At 37.9% G+C, this 22,422-nt stretch overlaps 1 long non-coding RNA gene across 3 annotated transcripts; it reads left to right on the top strand.

The window, feature by feature from the left end:
* Nucleotide 1: 1 nt before the first annotated feature.
* LOC139977977 (uncharacterized) lies at nt 2-15,773 on the top strand. Of its 3 annotated transcripts, none has more exons than XR_011796858.1 (6): nt 2-466; nt 3,061-3,164; nt 3,402-3,596; nt 5,977-6,191; nt 10,801-10,879; nt 14,160-15,773. It is a non-coding gene; the product is annotated as an uncharacterized lncRNA (long non-coding RNA). The 3 variants fall into 3 exon arrangements; XR_011796857.1 differs by having other exon boundaries at nt 443-572; XR_011796856.1 differs by having other exon boundaries at nt 460-559.
* The last annotated feature ends 6,649 nt before the right edge of the window (nt 15,774-22,422 follow it).

The raw sequence follows: 22,422 nt of genomic DNA, 5'->3' as shown, positions 1-22,422 counted from the left end.
CGCCTCCCCCCCCCCCCCCGGGTTGATCATGCATGACGGTAGGCCTACTGTCCCGCCTAGGCCTAATGCCAGACCAACCCATTCGGGTAATGATATATTGGTCATTAAAACAACTTTTCTGACGAGATTCGCAGCGAACTCAATAAATTATCTTGACCAACATGTTTAATGACCTTAGGCCTATGTTATGAGACCATTTGAATTGTTTCGTTGTAAATGTAATGATTGCAAATGGATATGCATCTAGCATGTCATTGCTAGTTTATTTTTTTTTCAATTAATACGTTGATATATTATGCGGTGTTTGTCCCACATGGCTTGCCATAGACGCACACGGTCGTGGTCAAAGGTTAAGCAACGGAGCGCGAATTATGATCTGTACATTTCTATGGATCTGTATATAAAGCTCACGAAAGGTTACACGAGCAGTGCAGTTCGCTTCCTGGCAGCCGTTGGCAATTCAAACGTAATTGTAATTTGTAGCCTATTCTGTATGGGGGGTAACTGCCAAAGAATGTGAATGGCAGATATATTCGCCAGCTCGAAGGTTGTGTATTAGGTTTGTGGAGCAAGTTAGTACTTCACATTGTTTGAGTCAGCGAGCGTGAGAAATTACGCTAGCCTATCATATAATAGTATCGCTTAGGCCTAACGATAGGCTAGCTCACGTAGGCTCTGGCGTCTATACTAGATGGAATGCTAATCTAGGCCTAATATGATATTCACTAGACAATTAACGTAAGTAAAGTAAGTCACTTTATATCTTCCGACAAAATACTAGACCTAGCTGGTTGGGCCTAGGCCTAATTACTTTCTGGTTAAGGCTAGTACAGCCTACCATACAGTAGCCTAGGCTATGCCATCTAGCACTTAACACTAACAGTAACACATCCTCAAGAAACTAACTCGCAGCCGGACAAATTAGCTTAGGATGAAAGCTCTCTCTCTTTCCTTTTTTTTTTCCATCATGACAGGCAAGGCCGTTGGTTTCTTCTCCAACTTTCAAGAATAAAAACAATAGTTTCCTCCCTGAAATTATTTTTAGGGGTTGAAACCAACGTTTTTCAGGGGAGGAAAGAAAGACGGCTTGGCTGTGGAAAGAATTAATTTAGGTAGTGAAGCAACCGTACGTAGTAAATGTGTCTTGTGATTTAGGAGAGTTTGGTGAAAGAAAGGAACATATTTCAAAGAGACACTTGTACTTGTAGTAATTGAAGGCACTGGTAAATAGGAAAACAAGGAGAGGAACCAAGGAGGGCATACCTACTGTATAGGCTAAATTGTCTATGTTATTTCATTCCCACAATGAATGCCATACAAGCAAACAACCCATTACCACTATGAATTCCACGCATGTAAATTACCCCATGTTCGCATACAATCCTATGCAAACAATCTGGCCTATTCACAAACATTTTTTTTCTTCCAATCACTGAACAGTTACACAAGGAAGATACCTGGTCACATTTTCTATTTTCATACTATCACAACTTTCTTTAGCTTACTCTACAAGAATATGCAGTCAGAGCCTACAGAACAACAGTCCTCCTCCCTTGAAAATAGTATGTTAGTTTCCTTAACCATGTTATTTTTCACCCTTAACTTTACCTTTCTCCCTTTAAATCTTTCCTTACAGTTATTCCACTTACAACATCTATTCTTTCCACATAGCCTAGCCAATATGCCTCCCATGAAAAACCTTAGTTAACTCCCCTGGAAATGTTAGTTTCCAGTGAAAATGTACTTGACTCCCCTATGATGTAGGGGAGGTAAGTTACTCAACTTTTAAGTGGGAGGAAAATAACGTTGTTAGGGGAGAGAACAAATGGCCCCAGGCTAGGCCTACCACCAAATGATAATGGGAAACCTAGGCTAGCCTACCAAAGCGAAGGCTAGATAGAGATGAGGACGAACTAGCCTATCCTAGGCTTCTTATACAAGCAACAGTACTTTGTAAAATGAAATTCTCAAGCAATTAGGCCTAGCTCTGTGGTCTAATTGATGTTAGTGATGGTTCAAATATGGAGAAAACTCCATGAAAGCTGATGTTACCTAGCATAGGCAACTAAATTGATATACATGTATTAATTTGATCAACTAGCATAATTTTGACCTGAAGCTAGGCTTAACAGTATTGGTCCAACTCTCGGCATATCTTTATCAGATCATAGCCTTCTTTTGATGCCTATTTTATGGCATGATTTTATGGTCTGCAGAACTGTTTCACTGAAACTGATTATTATTAAACCGAATTCAAACTTTGCTAAGTCAACCTCTCATTGTTGAGTAATTGTCTTTAATTTGGTTTTTAATTTGAAAACATTGATTGAAAGTTGTGAGGAACACAACTCATGGTAAACACATATTAAGAGTATTGAGAGATAAGTACAAGATATAGTATCTCTGTCCTTGTTGATATAGAATATTATTACACAGGTGCTAGAAGTCATGGAAGCACATGAGGGTTTACCATGAATATACTAATATGTTGTTGGTACTTGAGTATTGGCTGAAAAGCCAGTTTTCATCTTTGCTAAGTGTACATGTTGCAGCTTAAGTGTCGGTCCTTATTTCACTTGTCAAGTTTCTCATTTCAAGAATGATGTTTATTTCAGACATTTTTCAATTTTCCAGTTCCTCATGAATGTGCTTGCTAAGTTTGTTTAAACTAGTACATGCTCTCCAAATTGTTTGGCTGATGAAATGTTCTCAAATTGTGTTGAATTCATTCCTTTCAATCAGCTTGACCATTATAGTGAACAATATACATGTATCAAAGGAAGTTTTGGCATTTTACGAAGTACTCCATAGGTTTGATAGCAATGTCTAGTAAGGTTCATTAAAGAGTCATATTGCAAGTATTTAAAATAAACAGGCACTTAGTAACAAAAAGAGGTACAGTTTATTCATGTTTCATGTAAACATTCATCAAAAAGGTATCTGCATACGCAGACTGGAAGATGATCTTATGTAAAACTACTTTAATAAAAATACTAAAATTTATTTCACACCAAAGGTATATATATACTGTACATATTGCTTTGATATTTGTCTTTACAGCATTGCATTGGCCACACTGATTCACAAGGAGACTCCATGAACTGTGACTGTAACATCCTGCTGGAGGTCTGAGACATTGAAGATTCTGTAATGCTTCCGTTTGGGTATGCAGTTTACTATAGTAACACAGAAATATTTAAGCTCTGGTATTTGTTTCGTTTATTTCTGCCATTAAACCACAATCATATACATTTGTTTATACATAGTTATATCAATGAGGCAGCAGTCAGGGTTGTTAAGGTAGTCAGGGGGAGGGAAGGGAGTGAGTGTATAAAAATGAATCTAGTTGCAATGTCTATCTGCTTTCCAATATCTTCTTATCTTTTACAATACTGTCTCAGGTGAAAGAAGAAGATGAAGAAAATTGAAGGAAAATTGTGAGTCTTGGATGTCTGTGATGAAGCTGGATCAGGTTTAGAACAAGTGGTTGAAAGATCATAAACTCCACCAAATACGAGAAGATCCTTCAAGCCTGTCCTCTACAGAGAGATCTGGAAGTGTTATCTGGAGGTGATTTAACAGAAATTGGAGAAAAAGTAAGATTCAAGGAAAACATCAGTGTGAGCCAGTATCATTAACATCAGTTTTGTCCTCTCAACAGTTGATTGTTGTCAAGATCATTTTTAAATGTAGGAGACACGATGCCTTAGCCTGTTGGTACCAGTCGGTATTTGGTGTGGTCTGTTTTTGTGCTAACTGTACGAGACACAGTGCCTTAGCCTATTGAAAAAGGTAATTGGTGTGGTGTGTTTTTGTGCTAATTGTATGAGACACAGTGCCTTAGCCTGTTGGAACCAGTTGGTATTTGGTGTGGTCAGTTTTTGTGCTAAATGTACGAGACACGGTGCCTTAGCCTGTTGGAACAAGTTGGTATTTGGTGTGGTCAGTTTTTGTGTTAAATGTACAAGACACGGTGCCTTAGCCTGTTGGAACCAGTGGGTATTTGGTGTGTTCTTGTTTTTTTGCTAAATGTATGAGACATGGTGCCTTAGCCTGTTGGAACCAGTCGGTATTTGATGTTGTTTTTTTGTGCTAAACTACTATTCTTACAGAAAGGCTGAACAAGTTCCATGATATAGTTTGTACAGAGTGACACATTCCACTCATTCCAAGCAACCATGACAACATCAAAATGAAGCTAATTAGTTTCTTAGTTTATAGGCATGAGATGCTAATTAATGTAGTCTGTTTTTGTGCTAAATTATTGAGACATGGTGCCTTAGTTTATTGGTATTAGTTTTTAATTAGAAATGTAGGAGACATTTTTGTGCTTAATGTATAAGACCTCAGCCTTAGCCTATTGGAACCAGTCGTTAATTGGTGTGGTGTGTTTGTATTAAATTGATAAGTTCTGCCTTAGTTTATTGATATGAGTTGCTAATTAGTGTGATCTGTTTTGTGCTAAATTAATGAAACCTGTTGCCTTAGTTTGTAGGAATGAATTTGTAATAAGTATTTTGGTTGTCTAAAATTAATAAGACATTGTACCTAGTTTGATGGAACGAGTTGGTATTTAGTGAGGTCTTTTTTGAGAGTTGTTCAAACCAGTGTCCAATAACTTTGATCTGACCATAAAATTCCATTTCTTTCACAAATTGCCCCTCTAGAAGAGTATACATGTTTTGTCTCACGGCTGACAGTTTGGTTGTTAACAGGGTTTGACTTTTTTACTTTTGCTGTTACTTTGAAGAAAAGTGACTAATTTGTTTTGTATTCCTCTCCTTTCATCAGAGATCTGTGGCCTATGTTGCTCAACAAGCTTGGATCCAAAATGATACTGTAAGAGGAAACGTTCTGTTTGGTAAAGATCTCAACTCCACCAAATACGAGAAGATCCTTCAAGCTTGTCCTCTACAGAGATATCTGGAAGTGTTATCTGGAGGTGATTTAACAGAAATTGGAGAAAAATTAAGTTTCAAGGGAAACATCAGTGTAAGCCAGTATCATGAACATCAGTCTTGTCCTCTCAACAGTTGCTTGTCAAGATCAGTGCTAAATGTACGAGACACGGTGCCTTAGCCTGTTGGAACCAGTCGGTCGGTACTTTGGTGTGGTCTGTTTCGTGATAAATTAAAGAGCCAATAGATTGGTGGAATGAGTAGCTAATTAGTGTGGTCTGTTTGTGCTAAATTGAAGAGGAGTACTGTGATAATTTGTTGGTAGTTAGTGTGGTGTGTTTGTATTAAATTTATAAGTTTTGCCTTAGTTTATTGATATGATTTGCTAACTAGTGTGGTCTGTTTTGTGCTAAATTAATGAGACCCGGTGCCTTAGTTTGTTGGAATCATTTTGTAATTAGTAATTTGGTTGTCTTAAATTGATGATTGTTGCCTTAGATTGTTGGAAAGAGTTGCCTATTAGTGTGGTTTGGGTTGTGGTAAATTAAAAAGACAGTTGATTGTTGTCAAGATCAGAAAACTCAAAGATGAGCTGATTTGATGGAAAAACACCAGCTAAGCTGGAAAGCTGCATTATACAGTCAATGTTAGTCATAAGACAGAAAGGTTCATAAAAATGTAATATATTATTTAGTAATTAGTAATTTGGTTGTCTTAAATTGATGATTGTTGCCTTAGATTGTTGGAAAGAGTTGCCAATTAGTGTGGTCTGGATTGTGGTAAATTAAAAAGACAGTTGATTGTTGTCAAGATCAGAAAACTCAAAGATGAGCTGATTTGATGGAAAAACACCAGCTAAGCTGGAAAGCTGCATTATACAGTCAAGGTTAGTCATAAGAAAGAAAGGTTCATAAAAATGTAATATATATTTAATTGTTTCCACCAGTAAAGTTTCAATCACAACCTAAAATTTGTTGGAATTAGTTGCTAATTAGTGTTTAATGTTTTGTGCTAAATGTACGAGAGTTACTTTGAAGAAAACTGGCTAATTTATTTTGCATTCCTCTCCTTTCCTTAGGGTTCTGTGGATTATGTTGGTCAACAGTTAGCTTTTTGACATAGCGCCACCCCATCATCCTTCACTCTATGACTTACTCGCCATTTACAAAACGTACGCGTCCTTGGATACCAACACAACGCTGCCGAGTACACTTTCGATTCATAGTGTGTGTCTTCAGAAGGAGTTCCTATTCTTTCCGTCCGCCGTCTTAGGCTGGAGACTAATTCTTTCTGGTAAGTGAAGTTTATGATCAATTTGATTGTATAGAAGCCATTTAAAACCCGTAGGGAGGGGCTGTTTTGCCAATATGACAACCCCTTACCCACCTATAACCGCCCCCCTAGTCGAAAACCTAAACCTCTCCGATTTTGACATAGACATTAATGACTGGATCCCTGTACAAAAATAGCAGAAAAAGACAACGTCCAATCTACGTTGAAATAAACCCATCTCCTAACTCCAAACCAACCACCAAAAAGTCCGCTCAAACAATCATTGTATCAGGAATCTTACCAGAACTATCAAAAGACCCAATAAACACTTGCTAAACTAATCAATGAAGAAAAACCAAATGCCATGATCTCAAATATAAACCGTCTTCGTAGTAACGACATCCTAATCACCCCCATGACCCTAAATCTGCAAATATCCTCCTGAAAAGACTAAACTAGGCAACCCCAAACCAAGAATCCCCCAAAAAGTATGACAAAGAAACTTCTCCATAGTAGACTGTGGCATAAACCCTGAAATTCAAATCAAAGATATTGAACAAGAACTCAAAGACCAAGAATACACCCCAATACAAACTAAAAGACTCATTAGTCATGCCACAAACAATACAACTTGGAAAGTAAAAATGACGTTTGAAGAACAAGAGCCTCAACAATCCCTAATCAAACAAGGTTTCTACTTAGGATACTCTAAACACCAAACAGAAGAATACCACGAACCCCCCCAAATCACTCAATGTTTCAAATGTCAACTTTTTGGACACACCCACCATACTTGCAAAAATCAAACCAGATGTCTTAGATGTGGCGAAAACCACAGAGTTAAAGACTGTCCCAAACCAAAAGAAAACCCAAAATGTGCCAATTGCTCAGGGACTCATGTCGCCCTTAACAAAGGATGCCCAAAATTTAAAGAAGCTAAAACTGAAAATAATAACAAACAACAAGAACAAAGAACCTACGCGAATGTAACCAATTTTACTCCTAAAATTGAAATAACAAATAAAATCGTCACTGAAAAAAAACTTAATATCGCAACCTTTGTAATTGCATTAGTACAATACACCTTCCAAAAAGCCAACATTGATATTAAATCTGACGACCTTGCCAGTTACGCCACCGTGTTAGCACTAAAACACCTAAACTAAAATATCCCAGAAACTGTAATTATGGAACGTCTCCACCATCCTTCAATATTTAGCCCTCCTCAATCACCTACATGACAAGCACACTCCCTCCTTCGGTCAAGTTCCTCCACCTAAACATCAACAGTATCCTTCCAAAATTAAGCCTCCTAATTACTATATTCGCCAACCACTCCCCGGATATCATTTCGTTAAACGAAACTAAACTAAATAAAAATTCCCCCCTTAGCATCCCTGGTTACCAAACTTTCAGACACGATATCTCTCGCTCTATGGGAGTAGTACTTATTGCTGAAAAAAACAACCTCAAAGCCACCCTCCTCCCAAACAATCCCAAACAATTGAAATTGTACTCGAAAGAGACAATAAACCTCTCCACATTATTAGCTATTATAGTCCCCAAATGAGCCCATATCCACAATCAAAAAAAGTTCTAATAAAAATACAATACTACTAGGAGATTTAAATGCCCACCACATCATTTTTGGTAGCACCAAAATATCTGAAAAAGGCATATCCCTCTTAGAAATATGTGATAAACACAACTTAACAATAACTAACCAAAATACGAAAACTAGGATAAACGCAATAAACTATAATACTGAACTACTTGACTACGCCATAACCTCAAGCCACCTTGCAACTAAAACTCATTTGATTCAAATCCTAGAAGATGACCTAATCAGTGACCATTTTCCACTCCTTTTTGAGCTAGACATAAACCTCAGTCGCATCCAAAATAACAAATTAACGTATAATTACAATAAAACAGACTGGACATCATTTAAAAAGGGATCATAACAAACAACACTATTGCCAATTACCACAACAACAAGCTAAATTACATCGGCATATATTGTGACAGCATTGCCCAACATATCTTTAATACCTTCAAACAACACTGCCCATTAAAAACAAAACAGAAATCCAAAACTAAATAGGAATATTCTTACACTAAATAACGCAGACGTCGACCTATATGATCTCCCCAGATCCAACTCTAAGAACCTAAATTAACCAACCTAAAAAACAAATAAATAGACAAATATCGGCGATCAACCAAAACCAAATCCAAAACAAATGCGATTCAATCATTAATGACAAAAACCCAAAACACTTTTGGAAAAATAAAAAAAATATCATAAACCCATTACAACCCAAACACAGGTAATACAGACGAATGCCTTAGAGATAAAGTAGGTAACCTCATCACAAAAACTTAAGACCAAATAAAGCTTAGTGAATCATACTTGAAAACTATATTCAATATCTTAGATGGCCCTCCATACGATAACAGATTCCAACACAAAATAGACCGTACAATTGTCTGTAATGCAACCAGCTTTATCCCCAACTTCTAAGGATGTCTCAACAAAAACATCCCTCTACTCAAAGAAATAGATATAAATGATTGGTATAGTGCCACTGAATATGCAAAAATGCCTCCTCCCCTGGTCTTGACAACATAAATGACCTAATGCTAAAAGATTCCCCTCCGTCGGCCTCCGATATTCATTAACTCTCATATTTTCCCATTATTTAACAAACTCCTTAGACTGGGTCATTTCCCAACCCTGTGGAAATCCGCCAAAATGATTTTAATACCGAAACTAAGTAAAGACACACCAAAATTCAAAACTATCAACCAATTAGTCTCCTACCAGCCTTAGGTAAGATTTTCAAAAGAATTATAGATAACCGCACCAGAAACCACCTTGAGCAAATTAATCACTTTGCCCGTATCAATCAGGCTAATTCCGCGCACACAAATCTACAATAAACCAAACTTTCCACCTTTCCAAAGAAATTCGCATCGGCTTCATAAAAAAACATGATACCACTGCCCTCTTCCTTGATGCCGAAAAGGCGTTCGACAAAACTTGGCACAACGGCATAAGAATTTAACTACTTAACTTTAATCTCCCCTGCAATTACACCAGACTTCTTTCCTCTTTCTTTAGTGAGCGCAATGCCAAAATATGCTACAAAAACCAACAATCAAAACCTATTCCACTTGATGCAGGTACTCCACAGGGCGCTGTTCTCAGCCCCCTCCCCTGCACCCTATTTGTTAATGATTTGAACATCCCCCCTCTATCTGAATGCAAAGTTCTATAGTCAGTACCCTGACGACATAGCCATTTGGAGCACCAGTAAAAATATCTATATGACGGAACTAAATATTAAAAGAGCAATTACACATCTCGAAAATTGGTGCTTGATGTGGAGAACAAAAATATATCCCTCAAAATCTAACCTAGCCAATTTCTCCATAATAAACTCAAAATACCATAACCATATTTCCAAAATTAATCTTTTCAACACCTCAATCACTGCTACTCCTAATGCAACCTTCCTTGGTACCACTTTCGATAGCAAATTATCGTTTAATCTACTTTGTAACAGAACTGCAGGACGCTGCTGGTTCCAACTTAAATCCATTCAAATCCTCTCACACAAATATAACTTCCCTCCAAAAACAATTATCCAAATCTATAAATCCAAAGTAAAACCGATTCTCAGTTACGGGAGAATCTCCCTGCTTACCATCTCTAATCCCAATAAACAAATTTTAAACAGAATCCACACCACAGCTTATCGACTCGCACTCAAAATCCCTACCTATATTGCTACTTTGTACGTTCTCCGTGCAGGAAACACAAAATCTACTTTGACCCGACTTGAAGAATTCAACACCAAGTTATACAAAAACAACCTCGAGAACGACCCTTTGATTGAAGACCTCCCCCTGAAATACAAAGTCGCAACAACTCACTACCCAAAAACCAAACCCTTTCTGTATTCACAATTTTTACTACTTAAAGTCTCATTCCATTAAAAAAATCCTTTCCTAAATGGGTCTAGGCCCAAGTATACTTATATATACAGATTATATTGTTATCAAACAATAGAAACCACAACCACTCCCTACCCAGACAATAGAAACCACTCCGTCTCCACAATTCTCAGTACTTAAAAAATTCCTCTCCTTTAGAAATCCCTCCCTAATTGACTCTTCGACTCTGACCTCGGGTATGATTATGGCTATCCTGTCCTATGTAAATATATAAGACTTCATTTACCAGCAATTCCTTGACTGAACATAGACAACCTCTCCAAGAAAAAAAAGAAAATTTCTATTCTATAAAAAACAAACTTATTATCCCCCGTAGGACCTCTCGCCAGGTCGACCAGGGGTTAAACTCCTTTTGTTTTGATATCAACAACAACAAAAACAAAACTCAAATTAAAAAAAAAGGTAACTAATTCCTTTTATTTCATTTCATTTATTGATTTTTATTCTATTTTAACATAAGTATGACATATGACATAGAAGGAGAAAAGAAACAAAACTTGTGAAAGGAAGTGTACTAAAAAAACCTATAGGGCTTGTCGGGTAGTGACACTCCCTAAAAACTTAATGTGGAAGACATCATGATTAGATTTTGGTTTCATTTAATCAATAGGTGGAGGTAGAGGAATTGGACACTCTTGCACAAGATATCAACGGCTTGAAGTACTCTTCTCAGGTGGCCTCCATTCTAGGTATGTGGTCAATTCCATGATAAGGTCAACATCATACCAAAAAATTTAAAATCATTGTACATTAAAATTGTATGAGTTTCCAATAAATAGAATACTTGTAGTTACTAAAAATAATTTTTTCACCCCTGAAACATCATTTGTTTGATTATGGGGTCAGTTATAACAAATGGTTCCTGTTGTAACTAAATTATGAAAAATACAGTGAAATTTCATTTTGTGCAGATTTGTACATAGTAATCATAGGTATCATCAGTTTTATGGACTAATTATATTTGCTATAGCATAGTGCTCACTTAATAGCTTCAATTTTTTTTTCGACATCAAGGCATTAGACAATAGTGGTGAATTGAAAACACCCTCCATTTACTGTCACGCGAGTCACAAAATTTACTTTTTTTTTTTTTTTTCTCCTTGCCTGCACAATAGTTTTACCCCAAATAATGAATATCAAGTCTTCACATAGATACCAAAAGGATTACTAAATTTTCCTTTCCAGAAGATATTCAAATTTTGCGGAAAATCACCCTTTATGAATGTCACGCGAGTCACGTCACGCGAGTCACGTCAAATCAAGATAGTGTTTCTACCTATTTACTGTGTGTTGGACTAATTATATTTGCTATAGCATAGTGCTCACTTAATAGCTTCAATTTTATTTTGATATCAAGGCATTAGACAACAGTGGTAAATAGAAAACAGTAAACACCCTCGATTTACTGTCACGGAGTCACAAAATTGACTGTTTTTGCTTTTTTTCTCCTTGCCTGCACAATAGTTTTACTCCAAAATAATGAATATCAAGTCTTCACATAGATACCAAAAGGATTACTGAATTTTCCTTTTCAGAAGATATTCAAATTTTGCAGAAAATCACCCTTTATGAATGTCACGCGAGTCACGTCACGCGAGTCACGTCAAATCAAGATAGTGTTTCTACCTATTTACTGTGTGAAAATTACAGGGATGTTATCTAGTTTGATGAATGAATCACTGATTAAAAATATCATATGCATTCCCCTTTAATTAGGCAACTTGAATAATATGGGCACACATAATGCAACTAATTATCATAATTTCATTTGAAATATCAGAATTTAAAATCATGAATATTTTTATTCGCAATATAATGCCTATTTTATCACCACATTTGGAAAGTTAGCACATGTCATTGATTTTTTTGTATTATACTAAAACATAATCTACATTTGTATCTGGCAATGCCATGTGCTATGACTTGACAACCTTAAGGTCTTAACTGCTCAATCATTCCCAAAATCCTATGAGCAAATGTATCTTCTCAAATATTGCACTTTTGGTTTATTCAAATATGACAAATGAGAATGGTAATTTGAATCACATTTTGATAGATCTGTTTCTTCTATAACTTTCAAATGAGTGACTTCAACAGACTAAATATTGTTATAAATATTAATTGACAAAATATATTCCCTGAACAACTGTACTACCTGTACAGTATATTACCTACTGTCTGCAGTCATGAAGGTAACTCAAGGACATAATATCATCTGGACATTCCCAAGGGAAGTACCTTTTGGACACTTTCTAGACCAATGAATGTTATATTTCACTATGCAAGATCTGTACCCTCAATTCACTACTGCATTTGGTCTAGAAATATCCGAAAAGTGAACTTGTCACGCGAGTCACGTTTTCTTGTCACGCGAGTCACAATACATCTTCATCGTTATTTTCATGCGTTACAACTTTTTTTCAAAGTTGCATAGCAATTGAGGTAGAGGTATTTTTCAACTTCGGTATGATTATAAAAAGTGATTGGAAAAATTTTAATAAGACATAAGAAATCGAACATTTGTGTGTGCATTCTGATTTTTGCTAATAGTAACTGTCACGCGAGTCACGTTTAGTTTTTCGCCAATTTCACCCCCAATACTTGAGGTATAAATATTTTTTCTCTACTGTTGTAAGCATTAAGGCATACATTCACTGCTACATTAATGCTTTTCTCCCAGGTAATTTCTTTATTTGTTAAATGATATCAAATAGAGAGGAATTTGAGTAAAAATGTCACGCGAGTCACCATGGAATTGACCATGTACTTAATAATAATATAATAATAATCATAATAATAATAAAAATATTCAATTTACTGTGTTTGGAAAGAAACTTTTTGCTGCTTTGGATGAAGATTAAGGATTCTTGTTTTTCAAAAGGCAAAATGCAAGATGGACTATATATGAAAGGATGAATACCAAAAAATTAAGAAAAGAATTGGGTGGGGGGAGGGGGAATCAGGCAGAGACCATCATGTTACTACCCTGTTAATTTTGTGTAGGACCCTGGTTAATTCAAAAGGAAGAAATCCCTTTAGTACCCTTGAGTTTCTGAAAGGGTTCTTCTTTGGGATAACGGTGGAGAGACATATCGATGTTCTCTTTTGGGTCTGATCATCAGGAAAATGCAGATTAAACTGCCGTGTCCATTTGGAACCTGGGAATTGAACCCTGCTACTGGAACAAATGTATTCCATCAGAGCATAGACAATGATTCAGAGAAATATGGCCTTTATATTAATAATCTGTTGTTTTCTTTCCCAAATTTTTCTCTTTGGTTAAACAATGAGTGAAAAGATTCATTCGGTTGGAAGCAGCACCATCCCTTTTCACACTTTTTTTTGGGGGGGGGGGGGGTGGGGGGGAGAGACCTATTAGCCCTTAGGGTCTGAAAATATTACAATAGGATTATTGTGGTGGACAGGACAGACAATAGCTATTTTTGCTTGTAGCTGAATGTATGATGTCCAGGGATCACAAGGAAGTATCAAAAGCCCGATCAAAACTGCCGTTTTTTTGTACTATCGAAATTTGTCAGAATAAAGAAATTGAAAGCCAAAATATAAAGAGTTTATCTGGCCTTGTAGACTGCGATTGAACCAGTCTCTGTCATCTACAAATAATAGAAAGTGGGTATCCATTTCTGTTTGTGACAGCAATAACAAAAAATGACTGCAAATTAACAAGTTTTTGTAAACTTTCTCTATTCAGGGATTCGAATCCCAAATTCCACTCGAATATACCCCCCCCTACTTATGAACTGTCACGTAGCTCAAGGTGACAAACTTACTACAAAGATGAGAATAGGCCTTAGGTGGTTCCTAATTCAATGACGTTTCTCACAGTTAATTGAATTGACTTCCCCCACCCTCCAGATTATCCTCACCCATAGAAAATACCCTCCACCCAAGAATACTTTAAAAAAAATACCATGGCTTACCAAGAACCTCTCTGCGTACATTTTTCAGATTCCAATGAACCTTCCATCAGCAAAAGAATGGCGCAACTCGGTCTGAAGGACAATCGACCGCTGGCGGAATGGCTTGACTGGTACAACGCCAACCAGCCGGACCTGGCCGCCAAGCCCAACTTCACCACATTTCCACTGGACTTTAAGCCGTCACCGTGCAAACCGCTCTTCTTTGACATGGCTCTGAACCATATAGAGTTACCCTCCTTGGACGAGAAACTGGAACAGAATAAATCGTCCCCGCAGGGGGGTCTGGGTGGGTTCCTGCGTGGATGGTGGAGCGGGGGTGAAAAGTAACTCTCAAATTGCCACGATGTCGGAAAAAGGATTTCGGAAAAAAGGTCTTTTGTATACATAAGCCGGTAGTATTTGGGAGGGCTCTCACTCTTCTCCTGCATGTGCTGTAATCATCTTTTATTTAAGTTTTATTTGATTTCATTTGTTTTTTTTTAGTATAGAAAACTACACCTTGTTGCAATGCAAACACAAAGATGGGGGAAGGCCAAAAAGAATAACACTCACTTTTTTAACGTGGCTTGGCAAACAAAATTTGAAGAATATTCAAAATGGGAATTGGAATTTTATATATTTTGGATTTGGTGTTTGTGTGTTTATCTTGTTTAGAGAAAAAGAAGAAAAAAACAGCATCTTTATTTGATGGGGCTTTAGAGTTTTAAAAATGGGTTTCGGGTGTTGATTTCTTGGTCTACAAACATTGTGGTGCTTGACTGACTGACACTTTATGGGGGGATGTTAAGGTGACTGAATTTGATATTGGCAGGAGTTATGGATGATAGTTGGAAGGACCAGGGGTGGGGGGGGGTGGTGAGGCGAAGGATAGAGAAGGAGAAATGAAAGTGTTGAAAGTGAAGAGGGAGAATCTTTTAATTGAATTTTCAGTTTGCAGCAGCACAGGTTTACTGCATGAAAAGGCTATATTTAAAGAAACTTTCAATAATGCACTCTTCGTGTATATAATTTGGTGGGGTGTGGTAGTCGGAGCGGGGGGGTGTGTGATTGAGACAGCAATGAAAGGGAGCAACCTTTCCACATGTATGTTGTTTGTGCTATGGTAGTATCGTTTCCTTTTTCAAACTTGAGGGCAAAAATGTAAAATTTAAGTTATTTAAAATTAATTCAAAATCAGGTTTAGTTAATAAATGAAAGTTAAAGAAAATTTTATTGATGGTAGCAGGGGTGCCATGGTATTGTAAAGTGAATAATCAATCAGCCATGGAAGGCCAACTCCTTTTTGTTGGGAACTTGTCGTCAAGCAAACCTATGGATTCAAGCCCTGTCTGGCTAAAGTAAGATGGGGTTATTATTTTTATCTAGGAGAAATCAATTCTTTTTCCCCTCATGATGAAATGGTCTTCCAAATGTTTAAAAAAAAATGTCCAAAAAGAATGTACTGGTGTGAATTGGATAGCCACCTGGTGTGAAGTAAAAAGGCCATAGGCTTATCCCATATGTACATGTGACTACTTAGTATCATTAAATAACTGCCCCCAGGCTGATATTATAAATAATAGAAACATTATAGAAAATAACTGTCTGTTGTCACCCAACCATCTCAATAGTAGATGCAGGTATCTCTATGTTTATGAAATATGTATTGCATGTGCTGATTAGTATTTGCATAATAATTTGATGAGGGATAACCTGTTTCTGGACAGGTAGTTGAAGGGTATTAACTGTGGTGGGAGGGATGAAGGTATATCCTGTCCATGAACTGATTTGTCATTAAAAAAAAAGAAGTTATTTCAAAGTATCACTCTTTTTTCTTCCTTTTTTTTCTTCCTTTTACATGAGTATTGTAAAAGGAAAAGCAGAGGTTGAGTTTGAGCCAGGGACCTTGAGATGCAAAAGCAAAAGTCTTTGCCACTAGACCATTAGGTGGGCCTCTGGATTCTAAAGCTTTACAAATATTTAAAGATCCTGCTGTTTGGACTTGTCGTTTTTGTAAAACATTTTCTCCACTACTCCTCCTCCCCCCGACTACCTAGTCAGGGGGGAGGGGTGGCGGCAAACTCCACTTGTCCGCGCGTGAACCTTGTCAGGGGGAGGGGTGGCGGCGATCTCCACTTGTCCGCGCCTTTACCTTGTCAGGGAGAGGGGGCGGCGACCTCACCTTGTCCACACCTTCACCCCCTCTCACCTCTCACCTCTCACCTTGGTACTCACCTTACCCACCTGTCAGGAGGGGGGCCGCCCACCTTCGGGATTCACCTTATCCACTTGTCAGAACTCCTTTTGCAAATACTCACCTGGGACTTGAACCGATGCAATCCAAACCAATCGCTTACTGAACAATGGAATAACCAATTACACCATTTTGGTTCCCTCTGGAGAAACTTCGTTTCTTATATTTATACTTCCACTCCCTCCAGAGGGTAGAAAAGTAAAAGGCTCTGTCTGGACATGAACCGCAGACATGATGCTCTGTCTGGGAATCGAACCGGAGACATGGAGTTTGTCTGTCTCTCCAGTCCAGAGCACTACCAACTGCGCCACTAGAACTGTTGAGAATTAATGCTCGTTTCTAATATTTAAACTTCAGAGTCCAGAATGGAATCAGTAAAAGAGCAAAAATATAAAATGCTCTATCTGGGGTTCGAACCGGAGACATGGAGTTTGTCTGTCTCTCCAGTCCAGAGCACTACCAACTGCGCCACTAGAACTGTTGAGAATTAATGCTCGTTTCTAATATTTAAACTTTAGAGTCCAGAATGGAATCAGTAAAAGAGCAAAAATATAAAATGCTCTGTCTGGGGTTCGAACCGGAGACATGGAGTTTGTCTGTCTCTCCAGTCCAGAGCACTACCAACTGCGCCACTAGAACTGTTGAGAATTAATGCTCGTTTCTAATATTTAAACTTCAGAGTCCAGAATGGAATCAGTAAAAGAGCAAAAATATAAAATGCTTTGTCTGGGGTTCGAACCGGAGACATGGAGCTTTGTCTGTCTCTCCAGTCCAGAGCACTACCAACTGCGCCACTAGAACTGTTGAGAATTAATGCTCGTTTCTAATATTTAAACTTCAAAGTCCAGAATGGAATCAGTAAAAGAGCAAAAATATAAAATGCTCTGTCTGGGGTTCGAACCGGAGACATGGAGTTTGTCTGTCTCTCCAGTCCAGAGCACTACCAACTGCGCCACGAGAACTGTTGAGATTTAATACTCGTTTCTAATATTTATTCTTCACAACATTAGAAGGCAAATAAATAGAAAATCAAATGCATCCTCTGGTGTTTGAATTCAAGACAAGGAGTATGTCTCATTTTTTTTCAGTTTATTGACAATTTCATTGTACAAAACAATAATAAATATGCAAAACTATACAACATAACAACTTCGCCACAGTAACTGTTAATTGAGAAATGATAGGCTTTTCTAATATTTTAACTGCAAAATGAGGAAAAGAAATAACAAAACAATACATCCTCTGGGAGTTGAATTCTAGACAGAGAGTTTGTCTTACCTTCTAAGTACATAACACTAACCACAGTAACTGTTTAGAAATAATTATTAGTTATTTGATTTGATTTATTTTGTTTTTTCACGTGCAAATATACAATGTGAAAGGAAGTCTTCTATAAAGCATACCAAGGGCGTAGGAACCGGGGGGCTGGGGGCGCCAGCCCCCCCAGTGAAAAATGTGGAGGGGCGGAAGTATCATTCCGCCCCCCCACTCCGCAAGTCAGAAAACCCCTTTTTCATTTCCAAATGAGAAAAAAAATCTCATTTGGAGCCCCAAATTGCATCTAAGGCCAGGTGAAAATACAAAATTAAGTTTACAAAATGGAGTGGGTGTTGAAGTGTGCTATATTGCACCAAATTGTATCTGAGGCCACCTGGAAATGCAAAAAATTCCAAAGGGGAGGGGGACACCCCCTCCCCTTAGACCCTCCCCCAGGCCGGCCATCAGTCTTCAGCCCCCCCCCCCCACTCAAAAGTACCTTCCTACGCCACTGAAGCATACAATAGCTTAACAATGTAGAAGACTGGTCAAAAAAGCATTATTTGGACAATTGCTTCCCATCTAGCAAAAACATATCCCTAACAAACAGTAAACCGGCGTCGTAAAAGCTTTTTGTCATAAACAATGGTATTATCAATTCTAATAAAATTATTAGGGATTTGCACACCCAATTTCCGATGGTTTCTTAAAGGTAGCTAAGCTTACTCAAAACCATACAAATTTGTCCAATGAAGGTATTTTTAAATACAGGAAATATCCTGGTCATGAAAATTATAATTAAAAAGCAACTCTTTACCGGACGGCGACAGAGAGGAATGAAATAAAAGAGCTTCCAATACCCCGTGTTGGCATTATTACAATAACGCTTGACCCAAGAGGTTTTGCGAGCACCAACAAAGCTGTGAACATATATTTTTTTTAAACCCCCCTTTTCATTATACATAGTAATTTTCCTTACTTTATCAGATTTCCCGTTCGAAATAAATCAAAAATAGTACTTTGGATCTTATCAATAAAATCTTTTGGAGGGCTATGCAGATTCCTTTGGGACCACGTATCTCCCGCACGGAAGCAGATATGGACCTGGGAGTTGCAAACTTGGGCTCCTGAGCATCGGTTACCCCCTGTTACGTCATTTGGGCGAAATCGATTTTGGATCGATTTTTGGTCAGTTTTGGCAAAACTGCAAATCAGGTTTTTTGCCCCCACGTCCCAACACAGCACCTAATTCCAAAATAAACTTCAGATTCGTAATCAGCGTGTCGCGAACTACCAGAAAAGATACACATTTATCGCTTTTGCGACAATCTGTTTTTCACCTCAAAGAAAAGTAAGACCGAAAAACTTTTACGACGAACAAAGGTTATAAAACCTTTTGTTGTCCCTAAAAGTTTTTCGGTTTTCTATTGTTCCTCTGAAGTTGCAAACTGAGCGAAATAAGTGTCATAAGAGGGTGCTCGACGCATGTTGCCAGTGATACGTGATTTCAAAGCAGTCAAATCAAACCTTTGTTTGTCATCTTGAGTTTTATCTTGACATTTATGAATAAATGGGTCAATTTTGGCAAAAAACTGCAAGAGGTACGTACCCCTTACGGTTTTTTTTTAGGTGAAAAAACTTTTTGTCGCAAAGGCGATAAATGTGTATTGTAGGCCTATGCTAAGCGATAGAAGTGTTCAATGTTTTAATCGGAATTTTTTCTTCAAAAATGGAACGGAGGGTGATAAAATACTGCCTGATACTGTTGTTTTAACTGGTTGTTGTATATTAAGTTTTCAACCGCTCCGCGACATGAGCTATGCAGATTCAGGAATCGTTGCCAGGGGCGTAGCGAGCGGGGGGGTGTGGGGGTGTCACACTCCCCCCCAATAATTTGGTCGCTGTCGGCAAATTTTGGGTCTGTCGGCAAAAGGAGAAAAGGTGAAGAGAGCGGAAGGGGAAGAAAGAAGGATAGCTGAATAGAGAAAAGGAGAACGGGAGCTTCTTCCGTGCCAAATTTGACTTAAAATATGCACCAGATTGCATCTAAGGACGTTTCAAAACTAAAAATTTTCCAAAGGGGAGGGGTAGACCCCTACCCTTAGACCCCTCCCCCATTTCAGTCACCACTTCCAGATCCGTCGGCAAATCAAATTTGACTTAAAATATGCACCAGATTGCATCTAAGGACGTTTCAAAACTAAAAATTTTCCAAAGGGGAGGGGTAGACCCCCAACCCTTAGACCCCTCCCCCATTTCAGTCACCACTTCCAGATCCGTCGGCAAATCAAATTTGACTTAAAATATGCACCAGATTGCATCTAAGGACGTTTCAAAACTAAAATTTTCCAAAGGGGAGGGGTAGACCCCCTACCCTTAGACCCCTCCCCCATTTCAGTCACCACTTCCAGATCCGTCGGCAAATCAAATTTGACTCAAAATATGCACCAGATTGCATCTAAGGACGTTTCAAAACTAAAAATTTTCCAAAGGGGAGGGGTAGCCCCCTACCCTTAGACCCCTCCCCCATTTCAGTCACCACTTCCAGATCCGTCGGCAAATCAAATTTGACTTAAAATATGCACCAGATTGCATCTAAGGACGTTTCAAAACTAAAATTTTCCAAAGGGGAGGGGTAGACCCCCTACCCTTAGAACCCCTCCCCCATTTCAGTCACCACTTCCAGATCCGTCGGCAAATCAAATTTGACTCAAAATATGCACCAGATTGCATCTAAGGACGTTTCAAAACTAAAAATTTTCCAAAGGGGAGGGGTAGCCCCCTACCCTTAGACCCCTCCCCCATTTCAGTCACCACTTGAAGATCCGTCGGCAAATCAAATTTGACTTAAAATATGCACCAGATTGCATCTAAGGACGTTTCAAAACTAAAAATTTTCCAAAGGGGAGGGGTAGACCCCCTACCCTTAGACCCCTCCCCCATTTCAGTCACCACTTCCAGATCCGTCGGCAAATCAAATTTGACTTAAAATATGCACCAGATTGCATCTAAGGACGTTTCAAAACTAAAAATTTTCCAAAGGGGAGGGGTAGACCCCCAACCCTTAGACCCCTCCCCCATTTCAGTCACCACTTCCAGATCCGTCGGCAAATCAAATTTGACTTAAAATATGCACCAGATTGCATCTAAGGACGTTTCAAAACTAAAAATTTTCCAAAGGGGAGGGGGACACTCCCTCCCCTTAGACCCCTCCCCATTTCAGTCACCACTTCCAGATCCGTCGGCAAATCAAATTCTCCACACCCCCCCCCCAACAAAAAACCCTTCGCTACGCCCCTGAACGTTGCCTTGACCATTACTTTAGCAACAAGGCAATCAAAAGAATTAAGATCTTTTAAGGACTCAAAAATGTAGAATTTATATTCCAAAATGTTTCAATACCCAGAGAGAACAGTCTTCCTATGTGAAATAAAGACATACAGATGCTCTATGTATGAGCACATGGGCATATTCTTTGATCAATTTGAGCAAGAAAAGCAGCTCTGCCACCCCTTTAATAATTAATGAGTTACATGACATTGTTTTATTTTCACTATGAAACATTTTCACAAGTTACTGCCAAACCTAGAGTCATGTAGTATTAATCACTGAAATAATACCAATTTTAAGACTATTTGAAATATGAAGTTCAATAAAGGTGTACGTGTTGAGTTATCCTGTTTACAAGTACAGCATTTTGAACATCACCCTCCGTTCCATTTTGAAGACAAGAGCATCAATGACGCAGTATCTCAATACTGGAAGTTTTAATTTTGATTCCTAATTTAAAATCTTTGCTGTCTCTACAATTATCAATATCAATCATGGTACAAAAAATATATAACTTGCATTTTTGCCACTAATAGTCTCTACAGGTTACACTTTATCCTGCTAGTCTTGCCTTTAGCGCTCATTGCCTGTTATTCGAAAGAACGACGTTGCAAGGTTTAGTAATGTCATAGAATATTTAAGAACTTGTTTTTTATGTGGTATCCTTCATCTTGGGTCAGTCTCTGTTGGACTTTTTGGTAGGGTTGGGCGATATATCGAAAATTATTATTATCGCGATAATTTTTTTTCAAGACGATATTTTTTGAGGATTGAACAAATGACGATAATTTCTTGTGAAAGAAATTTGAAATAAGTGTGGATAAAAATGCGATTATCCTTTCTCCGTTTTATGTGTAAAGGTTTATTCTAGCATTCCATGGTTAAGAAAGTTGAAACAAAATAAAGTTTATCAACTTCATTTACTGACTTTTGAACTTCGTAAAAAACCCGTCCTTTACAACATTAACTGTATAGAGAAAAAAAACCTCGAAAATCAGTAGAGAAATTACCAAAGATCGAGCAAAATACTTTCGAAAAATTCACGCGAAACTGGCATATCGTGCTAAATGCAACAAATGTCATGTAAACAAGGCTCTAGTACACCCATTTATGAATAAACCATACGACCACATCTGCTGTTAAGCGGGGGAAAGAGAAAGTATTTTCTAGAATTTCCACAAAAAAAAGGAAAAATAAATATCCTACCATAGTTAGGAGTATAGTACATAGCCTAACCACTTCGTTGGTTACGAATCTCACGTAACAACAAAAAAACAACTAATTGTATTTTGCGAAGTTGACGTTTTCTGCAAGGACATTGAAACAATATTTAGCATTTAGTTAATCATGCCAAATGGCCTAAAACATGGGATTGCAAGATATACTTTCATAAAGATGGCCATACTGTAGCTACTGTGAACTTGATAACGTGTTGTCTGTATGGTATAGACTGTGCCTCGTGTATCATGAG

This window comes from Apostichopus japonicus, chromosome 12 (assembly GCF_037975245.1).
Source record: "Apostichopus japonicus isolate 1M-3 chromosome 12, ASM3797524v1, whole genome shotgun sequence".
Taxonomy (NCBI): Eukaryota; Metazoa; Echinodermata; class Holothuroidea; order Aspidochirotida; family Stichopodidae; genus Apostichopus; species Apostichopus japonicus.
Note: the sequence above shows the minus strand (reverse complement) of the source record. Positions and strands in the feature narration are given on the sequence as shown.